Below are 14,333 nucleotides of genomic sequence, written 5' to 3'. Positions count from 1 at the left end.
TGCAGTAGTTTTCCCTTAGAGAAATGTAGAATATGGCAGGGATTAAAGATGGCTAAACCCACCCAGTTTGTCCATTTCCTCTCTTATCATGATCTGTCATTGACGCGGTTAAGTAGGCCCTAACTTAGCCTTTCATGTATTTCTTGTAAGCAAAGAATGCCTTGGTCTTATTCCTTGAATACTTAGCCTGTAGGTTTTCTACTGATTATATCTTAACAGGAAGACAAGTCAAGGCACCTACCACTTCCTCCATGAAGAAATATTTCTTCACACCTCATATGAATATCACTTTTCAAACTTGTTTGCTTGACCGCATGATTGGATCTCTTTTCTTCTGAAAAGTATTATGTTTGCATAACTTATTAACACCTGGAATGCTTACATCTATTTATCATATGTCCCTTTGTTTTCCTACCCTTCCCTCACCCTGTCAGTTTGAACTTTTCTGATACTGTTTATGCACTGTTATACAATGTCCATCTAGTCAGCAGTGATACGTGTGCTAGGAAGACAGCATCCATGAAGTCATCTTGTACCTTCACCCTACCTTTTTTTCCAGCCTACTACTTTTGCCAGTTTTAACATGTTTCAAAGATATTGCATCTGCCACATTTTCCTGTATGTTTGCCATTTTTCCATTATTACTTTTGTAGAATTACACATCATGATACGAACCTGATCTAGTTAGATTAGTAGATCCTCTTTCATTGCTTATCAGTGCTGTATACTTTATCAAAGCATATACTGCTGACACCAAATTTATGTAAAAGTCTCTCTTATGATTCTTGCACACCCTTCTGTACAGATAAAGGTTCCAATCCAGCCTTTGCACAGGTGAGCACACTTGTAGGTCCCATCTTGGTGGCACTTCCTCACTTGCTTTTATGCTACTGCAAGGCATATTGATAAGTAAATCAGAACATCAGAGCCAAACAAAAAGTGGGTAAAGGACTTGATCAACTGTCTAGGGTCCATAGAGAGAAAAGGGAGAGTTGGAAGATGCTATACAAAATACTTGTATTGCTAAGAGAGATGAGGGATTTTGATAGGGGGTGACAAGCATAAGATGGTTATTTTACAAACTTAAGAAGTGTGTAGTACATAGAGGTTAACACTGGAAAAGGAGATCCTATAGACTCAGACAAATGGCAGAGAGTCAAAGTAGAACTCAGAAGATTAATGGAATAACGTTTCAAATAGTTTAGTTACTTGATACATACATAGATTTTTTTCTTATTGTGAAAAAATACCCATGTCAGTGGACATTTTGTGTAAAATGGTTACATTTCTTTAGTGTTAGAAAAAATTAAGGGCATACTAAGAGAATGCAAGGGGATTACATTCCCCCATGACAGAGGTAAAAAGGGTTTTATCTTCTTATTTTCTATCTGAGATGTCTCAGAGTTAAAGAGACAACCTGCAAAAGCAAGAAAGAAGGACTGGAACAGAATCTTTGGGGTAAATAAAAGTATTGGCTTTATTGCTTAACTTTCTCTCAGGCACATACTTGTAAAACAGTACTTAACAGTATTTTAACATTCCCCTGTACTTCTAAGAGATGTTTCAGAAAATACAATTGTCTCAGTGACTGTGTAGAGTGTATGTTTTTTGTTCTGGATCAAATGATTTATAGAAATTGAAACTGTCTATTAAAATGATATTTGAGGAAATACAGGGGGTACTCATGTCCTTTACTAAAGTTCTGCTTCAGCTAATATGTATAAAAGTGCAGGCATAGTTTTGCCCAATGCATATAAGGAACATGTATAAAATACTAAACAGTTTGTCAAGTTATCAATAAAGTGTAACTTGGACCAGTGGGCTAATTAATGATCACTTGAATTAATTCCAAGAGAGAGTAGCAATGCATTTGTCCTGATTAAAGAGATATTATTTTATTTATTATTTATTATTATTTATGCAGCATTTGTTTACAAGGATAATCCAGCTGGACAACTGGTGTCCATTTTCAGCGGAGTCCTGGGGACAAAAGCTCCAGACATTACAGAAAGTAAAGTAATGACAATAATTAGTTATAATGTATAATATAGTATAAAAAGAAAATGAAAAAAAAAATGTATACAGTAGTATACTAAGAAACATGAAGTTATACAGAAGACTTAATCAGGATAGATAGGAGATAGTGTAACAAGCATTTGTCAGATTGTAGTAATATATACAATATGTATATAAATCCAAAAGAGATAATTGGAGCATTTAACAATTTCGCAGGCAGAGGTAGAATGCATAATCAGAGGTGGGTTCTGGTGTCTGCAACAGGAGAAGATTGCAAAACAAATTGTATGGACATATAAGGAAAATCATAGAGAGCAACTTACAGGCAGTATAAAAGATAAACTGAAATTGAATTAGTCTCCAAATTAAAACTTCTTGGAATGATTATAGATGATAATCTTAAATATGAGCTGCATGTTCAAAATGACATAAAAAAGACTCATCAACAATAAGGAATGCTCTACAGGCAACAAAACTTCCTGAGCGACACCAATAAAAACCACTTTTGCCACTGCCTACCTTCTCTCATTCCATTCCTTCTCCCTCATACAATGCAGTCATCCTAACCAACCTTTATGCAACAGTTATGAATAAACTGGACACATGCTATAATAAGTTGCAAAATTTGCCACCAACAAACAGTACTACAGATACCACTGTATTACCCTTAAGGTTTTGAAATGGCTCAAAGTGTCTTACCACTTAGATTACGTACAGTTTATCTCCTCCCACAACGTTATTTACAAGGCCAATGACTGCCCTGATTTTACTCCTATTCTCCATTCCTGTCACCCTAACAGACTACATTGATCTAATGAGCAGCATCTTTTCAGCATATATCTTCTTCTGGCTTTTTCCCGGTTAGGGGTCGCCACAGTAGATCACCTGTCCGCTCATGACTGGCAGTGGATTTTTACAGTGTTGAGTTGCCAGCCCAGCGCCCAACCTTCCACAGAAGGCAAACACACATGCACTCACACCTAGGGCCAATTTAGAGTGTCCAATCTACCTGGAGCATGTCTTTGGGGATGTGGGAGGAAACCGGAGCACCCGGAGGAAACCCATGCGACCACAGGGAGGACATGCAGACTCCACACAGAAGGCACCCCAGCCGAGGATCGAACCGGAGAACCTCTTGCTGTGAGGTGACAATGCTAACCACTGCACCACCGTGGCTGCCCTCAATCTTCTGGCCAAAGTCTCTGCTCATACTCTTGTCACTAAAATATGGAATTATAGCCCTCTGGAAATTAGATCTAACTCTAACATCTCTGTGACATCCCATCTCTCGGCCAGTATTCAATGAGCCTGAATCCTCACCACTGAGACCAGTGAAGGGCATTCACTTGTTACAAAAATAAATACACACAGTATTTCCATATGCAGCTCTCTGCCTCAAACACAATTTCCCTTAGGAGCACACAGGGAACACACTTAGTCCAGGGTCTGGGTTTCCTTACCTCCCTCTCCAGGTTCCCAATAAGAATCCTCACTGGCACAGCTGTAGAGATGAGCCTCAGATGAGTGTGAAAGCCAAGTCCTCCAACACTCTCTCTGTGCTCCGAGTAGCTGACACACACTCTTTGAGATTTGATTTGCACACACATATACACACACCTGGGAAAGACTGGTACAGACCGACTCGCTCTGCTACCCTTTGGCAATACTATAAGGTAATTACTGTCACCAGACACTCCAAAGCCAAAGCCAGCTACTCTAAGACTCTTACAAGGGAACCCAATTATACTGAGTGAAATTAATATTAATACAATGGTAGTGTTTGATTACAAAAACAGACTGCTCTGAGACTTGTCTCATCTAGTATTAAAACATATTTTTTCTGCTGGATTACAGAATGACATCACAAACATCTGGTCATTTGACTTCTGGTTTCCATACTACCACTTTACTACAGGCTGCCAGGATTTAGCACTGATGTGTTACCTTACACATCTACAGATTTGCTAAGATCTGTTGCAACTTCTGTAAGTCATAAAACAATTTCAAACTTTCACTCTTCTAGAGTAGCAATTATTTCACCCCTATGGACAATACAGAAGGCTTCCTAGTACAGACATTTTTGTTTCTGGCTGCATTGAGACCTGTGAGATACACTGTTTATGGTCTAAGTTAAGTAATTTAATTTCAGGATATTTTCCTAACAGATAGCTAGGGCTGAGCTTAACCTTTTCTCTTCCAGTATCCTCTGTTACAATATTAACTCATTCACTCCAAAGGAGCTCAGGAAGTTTGCACTCTAACTTCCATTGGGAGGAGCCTAAGCCTTTTGACAGAATCAAATGATGTCCTCATATAGGTTCATAGTTTCATAGGTAGGTAGTAAGATATTGGCCCTATGGCCTATATAAGCCTAGCCAAAAAGGTACCCTGGCTTTCACCACCCAAGAAAATAATTTTTCTGTTCTCCTGTTGAGCAGAGCCACAGAGGTGATCCCCAGGGTGAATTTCCTATTTCCCATCCAATCATCAGGATTTTTCTTGAAGACTGCTAATGAGGAGCTTTGTTTGATATAGATAGGTCATTTGTTTCAGAGTAGGGGAAGTCTCTGGGACAGGAATCTATCATCTTCCAGCATGTTCTGTTTATTGTAGTGACAAGGTTTAGGTCCCTAGAGTGCGTAGCTCAGAGGGATTGGGATTTCATTAAGTGGAGCATGTCCAACAGCTCTAGGTTTGACATAGCTTTGTATGTTAGGCAGAGACCACCTCTGAGTAGGCGATATACGACAGAGTAAAACTGAAGTTATTTGAGACAGTCTGCATAGGGCATCTGTTTGAGGCTGGTAATCCTCTTTGTGAGGTATTTCTGTAGCCTTTCCAGTTGTTGTAGATGTCTTGTGAGTTACATACCAAAAGGGGCATTGCACTCTATAATGGGTCTAATGAGTGACGAGTAGAGGGGACCAATGACCTCTTTTTGCCTGGACGAGAAACCTTCTGTGATGAAATGAGCCATGTAGAAGGATTTCCTGACTACTGTGGTAACCAAAAAGGGCGGGGGAATAGCTGTAATGTTTAAAAACAGACTTAACATCATTAGGAACACATTGCATCCCCCCAGGTCTCTAATATTGAACTTATTGCACTAAAGATTTGCCTAAACTCCCAAAAATGTATCAATCTAGTAGTTATCTATATCCCACCAGGGAAAAACCTTGAAAACCTAGAGAAAACTTTAAGTTGGTTAGCCGCCAACTACCCTCAAGAAACCATTATACTAGGGGACTTCAATATTGACTGGTCCCACTGCTCCGCCAAGACAAATCCCCACCCAATCAATCTATATGGCTTCTCCCAAAATATCACAGCTCCTACCAGAATTGGTAACACACCGCAAAAGGAGAGTACAATTGACTGGATTCTCACCAATAAAGTTGCTAACAATTATACCACCGGTACCCTCCCCAACGACCTTAGCGACCACCTTGTCACTTACATTATAAAGCACAAACTTTGTATTTCCAACCCACCCCTACATAAACTTATCAGAAACAGGAAAAAGTTCAACCTAGAGCTATTCCTAGCTGAACTAAAATTCTGCAATTGGTCAACCCTAACTACTCTTCCCCTAGCCGAGAGCGTGTCATACTTCAATGACACTTTCCTAAACATTCTCAACTCCCACGCTCCAAATCGACTAATTAGAACCGAGGACTGCATAGCTCCCTAGCTAACAAGAGAAACCAAAGCAAAAATTAAACTCCGCGACCAGGCTTGGAACAAATGGAGAGCTACCAAAACTCCCCTAGATCGTATTAAATTTCAACAGCTCAGAAACTCCATGAAATCTGACATTACTAGAGATAAAAAACAGTATTTCTGTCACCTCCAGGACAAACATCAGACTAACCCAAAAAAGTTCTGGGCTGGATTTAACAACCTCCTCCATCCTGGTAAATCTTCTACCCCAATACCCGAGAAACTCACTAGTAAAAAACCAGAAGAGGTAGCCAATTCCTTTAACATTTTTTTACAGAGACCATCCAGTCCCTCGCCAATCATCTACCCACTTCCTCCTCATCCTTAACTCTTCCTCATGACTCACCTCCTCTCTCCTTTAACCTACAAACAGTATCCACCTCCTATATTCGTACCCTACTAAAAAAACTGAAACCATCCACCCTTGCGGCCGATCGTCTCCCAGCGGAATACCTCCAATTAGCCTCTGATGTCATTGCCTATCCCATATCAATTTTGATTAACAGATCCATAATTGAGGCCACCATCCCCCCCCATTTGGAAAATCTCGTACATCATTCCACTTCACAAGGGAGGCTCCTCCACTGAAACATCTAACTATAGGCCTATCGCAATACTTTCTCCAATAGCAAAAATTTTGGAACAGTGTATTCACAAACAACTCCTACACCACCTCACCATCAATAATCTGCTGTCTATTATCCAGCACGGTTTTCGCCCCCATCACAATACTACCACTGCCCTCTTCTCCTTTGTCGACTCAATAAATAGCAACCGTAACAAAAAATTTATATCCTCTGCACTCTTTCTTGATCTATCAAAAGCTTTCGACATGGTTAACCACCAGCTATTACTCCACACCCTGCAAACCCTTCATCTGGACAACTTGGCACTAAACTGGTTCAAGGACTACCTTTCTGGCCGGCAACAAGCAGTCCAATGGTAAAATAGTCTATCTCAACTACTCCCTAACAACATTGCTGTCCCACAGGGCTCCATACTTGGCCCCCTTCTTTTCTCTGTCTTTATAAATGACCTTCACACAATCATCCCCAGAGCCACCTGCATACAATATGCGGACGACTCCACCCTGATCTGCTCTGATCTCTCTCTCCAGAAACTCCAAGCAGCCACCCAACAATGTTTTGCCAAAGTTGAAAAATGGTTCTCTGACCTGAAACTCATACTTAACCCAACTAAAACCAAGTTACTTCTATTTTTCCCCTCGTCTACCACTCCCTTACCCCTAGAACCACAACCTGTGAATCCTAGGTCCTTTTTTGTCGAATCCTTTTAATGGCACCATCATTGAGCCCGTCTCCCACACCAAGCTATTAGGTGTCACTATTGACCACAAGCTCAAATTTGATATGCACATTGCCCAAACCATTAAGTCAGTTAACAAGAAACTAGGTTCAATGTACAGAATCAGGAACTTTCTCACTCCTCATGCAAAATTAACCATTGCCTGCACTCATCTCCTTTCCACCCTACTATATGCCTCCCCGATATTTTCTTTCCTCAATAAACGTGAGCTCAATAACTTTTCTACCACCTACCACCATATAGCCAGATTCATAACAGGAACACCCTATCGTACCCACCATTGCCTCAACCTCAAGAAACTAGGCTGGTTAGAACTGACCAATCTTCTTAAATTTAATCAACTCACGGAAGCATTCAAAATAATTAATCAACCAGACAAAACCCCCTCACTGAGCAAAATCCTGACCCCATACAGCAACTTAAGTTCCCTTCGGTCTTCAAACATTAATCAAGTATTAAACATCAAATCTAATAACATGGGCGGCGATGCTCTTTATGCTAACTCTATTGGAAAGCAATGGAATTCCCTTCCCAACTACCTTAGACACATGCCTTCACTCAATCTATTCAAAAATAATCTCAGAGAATATTTAAAGTCCCACTGGTTGTGCCCATGTCCAAACCCAGACTAATTCCTATAGGTCTCACAGTACCCTACACTCTTCTCTCTCACAAACTATTATCTAGCATTTCCTTCACATGTACCCAAGTCATGTTACCAACTTAGCTTGTCATGTTACCAACTTAGCTTAAGAATTTTTTTTTTCTCTACTAGCATTTATATACTGATGTCTTACTGTTTTGTTATCTTTATAATGTAGTACCTCTATCTAATTGTAGTGTGTTACTTTTCTTATTATTTGGAGCTTTTCTCCCCGGGCCTCTACTGAAAAAGGATATGTATCCAGCTAGACTAGCCCGGTCAACAAATGTAAAATAAATAAAATGTGAATATCAAAGGAGAGACTACTGTCCACCTGTGTCCCAAGGTCTCTTATCACACTTTCACTGTTAAGTAGACTACCACCTATTTGGTGGCTCATGGGTACAGAGTTTTTACCAAAGGGGATGACAATGCACTTTTTGGCATTGAGCTTGAGGCCATGGTTTTGACACCAGGCATCTGTCTCCATGAGGCCCTTTTGTAGGATGTCCACATCGTTAGGAGTTTCGAATATGGCCCCTAGTTTGCAGTCATATCTAAACTTCATTAGCCAAAGACCTTCTGTGTTAGCCTGTACTTCAGAAAAGTAGATACCAAACAGGAGAGGACCCAGGACTGAATCCTGTGGTACTCCACTTGTCACTGGTCTGAAGTCGGATTTGGATCTGCTACTTTCACAATGTGGGTTCTTTCAGTGAGCCAGTTGGCAACCCATCTTGTGACATATGGATTTATACTTAGTTTAGTGAATTTATCTATAATTCCAGAGTGAGGGATGGTGTCAAAAGCCTTGGCGAGATCTAGATAGGCTGTGTGAACCACCTTACCCTTGTCTACGGCTTTAGTGACTGCTTTAAAGATGTCTATCAGGTTTATGAGACATGATCTGCCTTTTACAAACCCGAACTGGGTGGGGTCCAGAGTTTGGAGATTACCAATGTCTTTGTGTATAAGAGTCTTGATGATATGTTCCATGGCCTTGCAGAACAGGTTCGTTAGGCTAATAGGGTGGTAGTTCCCAGGGTCCATGGTGGCTCCCCCTTTGTGGAGTGGGATAACTGTTGCTGTGCGCCATTCAGTGGGCAAAAAGCCTGAAATGAGGCTATGATTGAACATGGTGCTTAGGTGGGGTGCCACTTCATTCAGTAGTTCATGTAGAATGCAGCCGGAGATGTTGTCAGGTCCCATGGAAGCTGTGTTCTTGGCTTTGGAGAGTGTGTTTTTTACCTGTGCAGCTGTGATTACAGGAATTTTGCATTCTCCTGGTATAGAGATGGGCCCTTTAGGGGGTGACAGGGGGGTAAATTTAGCACTGAACTTATCTGCTAGGATGTAGACTATATCAGTTGGTTCTGTATATTTAGTGCCATTGTGCTTTTACTCACAGCAGATCTGAGTATTGCCATTGAGATTCATGACATAGCTATAGAATGCCTTGTGGTTGTCTTTAGAATCAGTGGCGATTTTGTTTTCATAACTAGCTATGGAGGATTTTATGAGGGATCTCATCTTCTTACTGAGGCTAACCAGGGAGTTCCTCCAATCATGGGATTTTACTCTTTTTTGCAACCGTTTCTTTCTTCTGTTGTAGAACTTGTTTATGACAGGGGACCACCAGATTGGCTTCCTTTTTTTTGGAGGATAGCATCTTGGTTCTGTTAGGGATAGCACAATACATGCATTCATGTAAGTGCTTATAAAGTGCATTTGTATAGGATTCAGCAGTCGTATCTCTATTGTCCATCTGCGTGGGTGCCACTTCTGTCTTAAGAAGCGTGAAGTTGGCTTTGGAGAAATTTTTTACGGTGGCTTCCCTAATGGGGGGTGGGGGCGGGATGTGGATGTCTAGGGTGATTAGCTTCTGGTTGGATCTGAACAATGATGAATTGACCTCTGGTGTGGAACACCGGTCACCCATGTTGGTAATGACCAGGTCTAGGATATTGCTGCCTCTTTTGGGGGTTTGGATAAGTTGATCCAAGGCATTGGAATTTATGAATTCCAGAAAAGAAGCAAAAGAGTTGGTACATGAGTAGTTTTCCCAGTTAATGGTGGGGTAGTTGAAATCGCCCATTATTAGGGTGTTGGGTTGTACCCTAATATTTTCCAGTGTATCAAGAAATGAGGAGTGGGAATCCTTGGGCATGGTGGGGGATATTTAACAAGTTACAATTTGGATTGTGGTCTTGGAAAAAGTTAGTTGCACTTGGATACTCTCAGATGCATTATGCTGAGCAACTAGCTTGAAGGTGTGGATATCCTTAATGAATATGGACATGCCTTCACCTTTAGTGTTTCGGTCCAGGTTAGGTGGCCAAAAGGTGTGGTATGAATTATAGCCTGGTAATGCAGGGGTGCTTTCCCGAGCCTTGAACCAGGTCTCTGTCACTGCACAGATGTCGATGTTCTCCATTTTAAGGAATGCCTCGAGTGAATGCATTTTTAGGTTTAGACTTCTAGCATTGATTAGTATTACCCTCAGATTTTGCTTGCTTGTACCTGTTAAGGTGGTGAATTTGTCATTTGAATCTTGCCTAAAAAAGGCACTATAGGTGTGGCAAGAGCCTTAGCCAGTATCCAAAATCCCAAGGGCGAGAGGTGCAGGCCATCTCTAGCAAAGCATCATGGTCTGTCGATCATGTCATCCCAGGCAGACAGATACTGGATCCCCTTAGAATGACACCAGAAGCTTAGCCAATTGTTGAAGGCAATCATATTTGTTTGATACTGTGATGGCATGAAGCTACTCAGGGCTAGGGTCATACCTGCCTGAACTACAAGTTCAGAGAGCTCCTCCATTTCTCTTTTCATGTAGTCCAGGGAAGTATGTCTCAGGTCATTCACACTAACATGGACAATGACAGAGTCATATCTGTACTTGTTGTGGAGTGACCTGAGTGTGTGTGTTATGTGGCAGATCCTGGCACCTGACAGACAGCTGACAGTAACTTTCTCCTTGTTCATATTTCTGGAACCATATGGGTTATGAAAGAAGTATAAATGGCAAACCCTTCAGCACAAACTATTTTTATAGTGGTAGTATTCTTTAGTTTCTAGGCATTAAATGGAATTTTATAAGTCACAGTCAACAAAGTAACTATTATGTTTGCCATATTTTGAAAAGAATAATATCTCAGCAACCACTCAAGTTACACACATACTGTCTGTAGCATTTTATTTGTCTAGCTGAGAACTTTCATATGAAGCTAAGGAGTTTTGTCTGTGTTACTTGGTTGTTAAGATATTTAGGAAAATTTGAAAATTATATCTATATAAATTAATATCATAAAAATAACAGTTGATATCTCTTTGCTTGCACTAGACAGAGGTCAAATATTAATGCAGTTAAGTTTGCCATTGTGTAAGCTTTAAGATGAAATATTTATTTATTTTTATTTAACATTTGTTGACCGGGAAAGTCCAACTAGGTTCCATAGAGCCCGTTTTCAGCGGAGGCCCAGGGAGAAATGCTCCAGATGCATGTCTTTGGAATGGAATATTTTAAAACCTTGTACATAACATGCATTTCAAATTATTGGTGCAAATAAAAACAATCAATATTTGACACTTAAAGGCATCAGTAGGAGTTAACCAGTTATAATACAGTCTAACACACAGGTGTATTTCTTTTTTCTGTCCAGCAAGACCCACTTTTGGTACATTGTTTAACACAAGCAGCTTTACAAATACATGTTCATCACAAGCACCTGTACAAATCAGTCTGATATACAAATGACATATAATTCTTTATAAAACTCCATCTAGCTATGCTGGCATTTGTTACACATCTACTGTCCTAGTTCTCCTGGCATAGCTGGAAATACCTCACATTGTCACACTTTCCAACTTCAAACTACTACTGAAAGATAATCTAAATAAAATCTGGTTCTGTTTCTGCACTACAACAGGCTGAACTAGTCCCTCCTTACTTCCACCACCAGCTTACTCTGGCTATGTTCAGAGGGAATGAATTAGTAAAATCTATTTTTTAAACAAAGATCAAATATATTTTGCATAGGTTATATTATCTACTCATATCTGTTCCAAAGAGTGTACTCAGTGTATTTAATTTCATCTGTATGAACTGCAACTTGTGAATACTTTATCATTTGACAATGTTCTTTTTCAACGTATTATAGATAATATTTGCACTATGCACAGGCTCACACTATGTGAGCTGAAGTTGAATTTTCACTTAATTAATATGTCATTCTGCTGTATTAGGCTTTGTAATAACTTTTTTTTAAACTGTAAACATATTATCAATATGTATCAATGTGGAGCTTTTCACTCCAAGTCTCTGCTGATAATGGGATATTATCCCAGTCAGACTTTCCTGGTAAACAAATATCAAATAAATAAATAAGACAGGGCAGGTGTTCATTTCATCCACTCAAATAAAAGCATTTGTAACATATTTTGAAGAAATGCATAAAAAAATATAAGGGATGACAGGTATTAGAATGGCTTCAGTATATTGAGAATGGACAGCCAGTGGATAAACAAGACTAATAGGAATTAAATAAGTCCATTACACTACAGGAGATCCAGATTAGTATACAGATTATAAAAAAAATAGAAAAAGCTCCCAGTCCAGACAGTTTCCCCCCCTGAATTTTGCAAATGGGGAAAGAAGAAGAGCAGATTGGGAGAATGCAATTACAGAAGGAATGAAGCATGCTAGAATTATTCTAATAGAGAAAGGCAGTGGGAGAAAAATGCATCTGGCTAGCAACAGACTAATTTCACTTTTAAAACTAGATATAAAAATTCAAGCAAAAATCCTAGTGAAGAGGTTGGATGAAGCTGTGCCTAAAATACCGAGACCAGAACAATTTTATTTTCATAAAGGATAGGCAGAGTATTTATAATTAGTGGAATCTGGCCAGCTTTCTTTAAAGTCCTTAAACAGGATAGCAGAATGCGGGGATTATTCTATTGGACAAAAATAAAAAGCAAGACCTGTGAATTGAGATTTTCTATTTGAAGAATATTAAAGGAGAAAATCTGAAAATGCATTTACTCAATGGATCAAAATATTACATGGCTCTCCCACATTTGATCTATAAATAAATGATGGAATCTACACAAAAGAAAAGATCTTCTGGGTAAATAGATGTGCGTACCCTATGGCACTGGGGCTTTTTCTGCAAATACATGAGGTTTTAGAAAAGATGCAAACAGTAGGTGGCATAACCATATTTCAAATGTATGATGATGATTGCGTATTAATGGCAGAAAATATAAAAAAAAAACCTTGCCCTTGGTGCCAGATATATTTGGCAAATTCTATAAAGTATCAAGGCTGGAACTGAATTGCAACAAAATTATACTAGTCACAGTGGGAGATGGAAAAGAAGGAGGTGCAATCAAAAATATAAAGGAGATGGAATTTCCCACCTACCTTAGGTTGGAGGTGGGTTATACTTAAGAAGCGACAATCATAAGAAACTTAAGTTATATAAAAAGTTAAGAAAACTTTCATGGAAAGGGGTGGCAGAGCATCTACTTCTGTATAAAAAACTAAATGCTATTAAGATTATGAGTCTTCCTCATATTATAAATTTTGTAAGGCGTATTCCAGATGTGTTCTGCCACCACTTAGCTGTTAAGATACAGACTTTACTGGAAGACTATATATAGACTATATAGATGAGGCATACCAATGCAGAATTGCAAAATATGACCTGCTTATATTATCTTCAGAAGGGAATAGGAGTTCATGCATCTGTCCCACACTTCAGAGCATTCAGTTTGGTGCTACAGGCCAGACTACACAAAAAGGGTAAAGATACTAAACTTTTTTAGTTTGGCGTGGAAGAGGTATGGCCCTCTATAAATAAATTCTATGGCAAACCCTTAAGGAAACCTGGGGGAAATGTGCCTTAAACAATTTGTAGGCAAGACATGGAAAACACCTGTATATAAAAGAATTTGTGACCAGTTAGATATCAAGGAAAACATCTCCAGCCAAGATCAGGCAAATGGGAAAAACAGACATATATGGTTAGAAACAAATTATGGTGATAGACACTTAAAATATGCATGACAATGGATAAGAGGTAGAACACTTTTTCATCAAGAGTTCTAAATGTTCTTTTTGGTTGGAAGTCATCATATTTTAACTTTAAATATCTTGATGAGGTCATATATGAAATGTTCAAGCACACTAGGTAGGAGAGGAAAAACAGAGAGATTCCATGGAACAGAGTGGCATAAAAAAGGGAAGAGGTAGTTTTATTTATAAGTATATCTGACAATATAGGAGTGCAAAAAAAAAGTTAGTGCCATATTATAGAGAGTCAGGAAAGTTAAGGAAGCTGCTAATGAGAAAGTTATATGTCAAGTTAAAGTATATGTCAAATTAGATATACTTCCATAAACTAGCCAAAGACTGGAACACCCTTCCTCAACAGATAACTAAAAACCCCAACCTGTCCACATTTAAAACTATCCTGAAAGACTATTTAAATGATAATTGACTATTCCCCTGTATTGCTCCCAACTAATATATTTCCTATTTATCCCACTCATCTCACATGTTAGCCCAAATAGTACTCATCCCACATAGGGCTATCCCACTATCTGTCTTTTCTTTATTAATCGT

The sequence above is a fragment of the Protopterus annectens genome, chromosome 1.part2, assembly GCF_019279795.1.
Source record: "Protopterus annectens isolate FY-2018-M chromosome 1.part2, PAN1.0, whole genome shotgun sequence".
Taxonomy (NCBI): domain Eukaryota; kingdom Metazoa; phylum Chordata; order Ceratodontiformes; family Protopteridae; genus Protopterus; species Protopterus annectens.
This window is presented reverse-complemented; position numbering follows the sequence as displayed.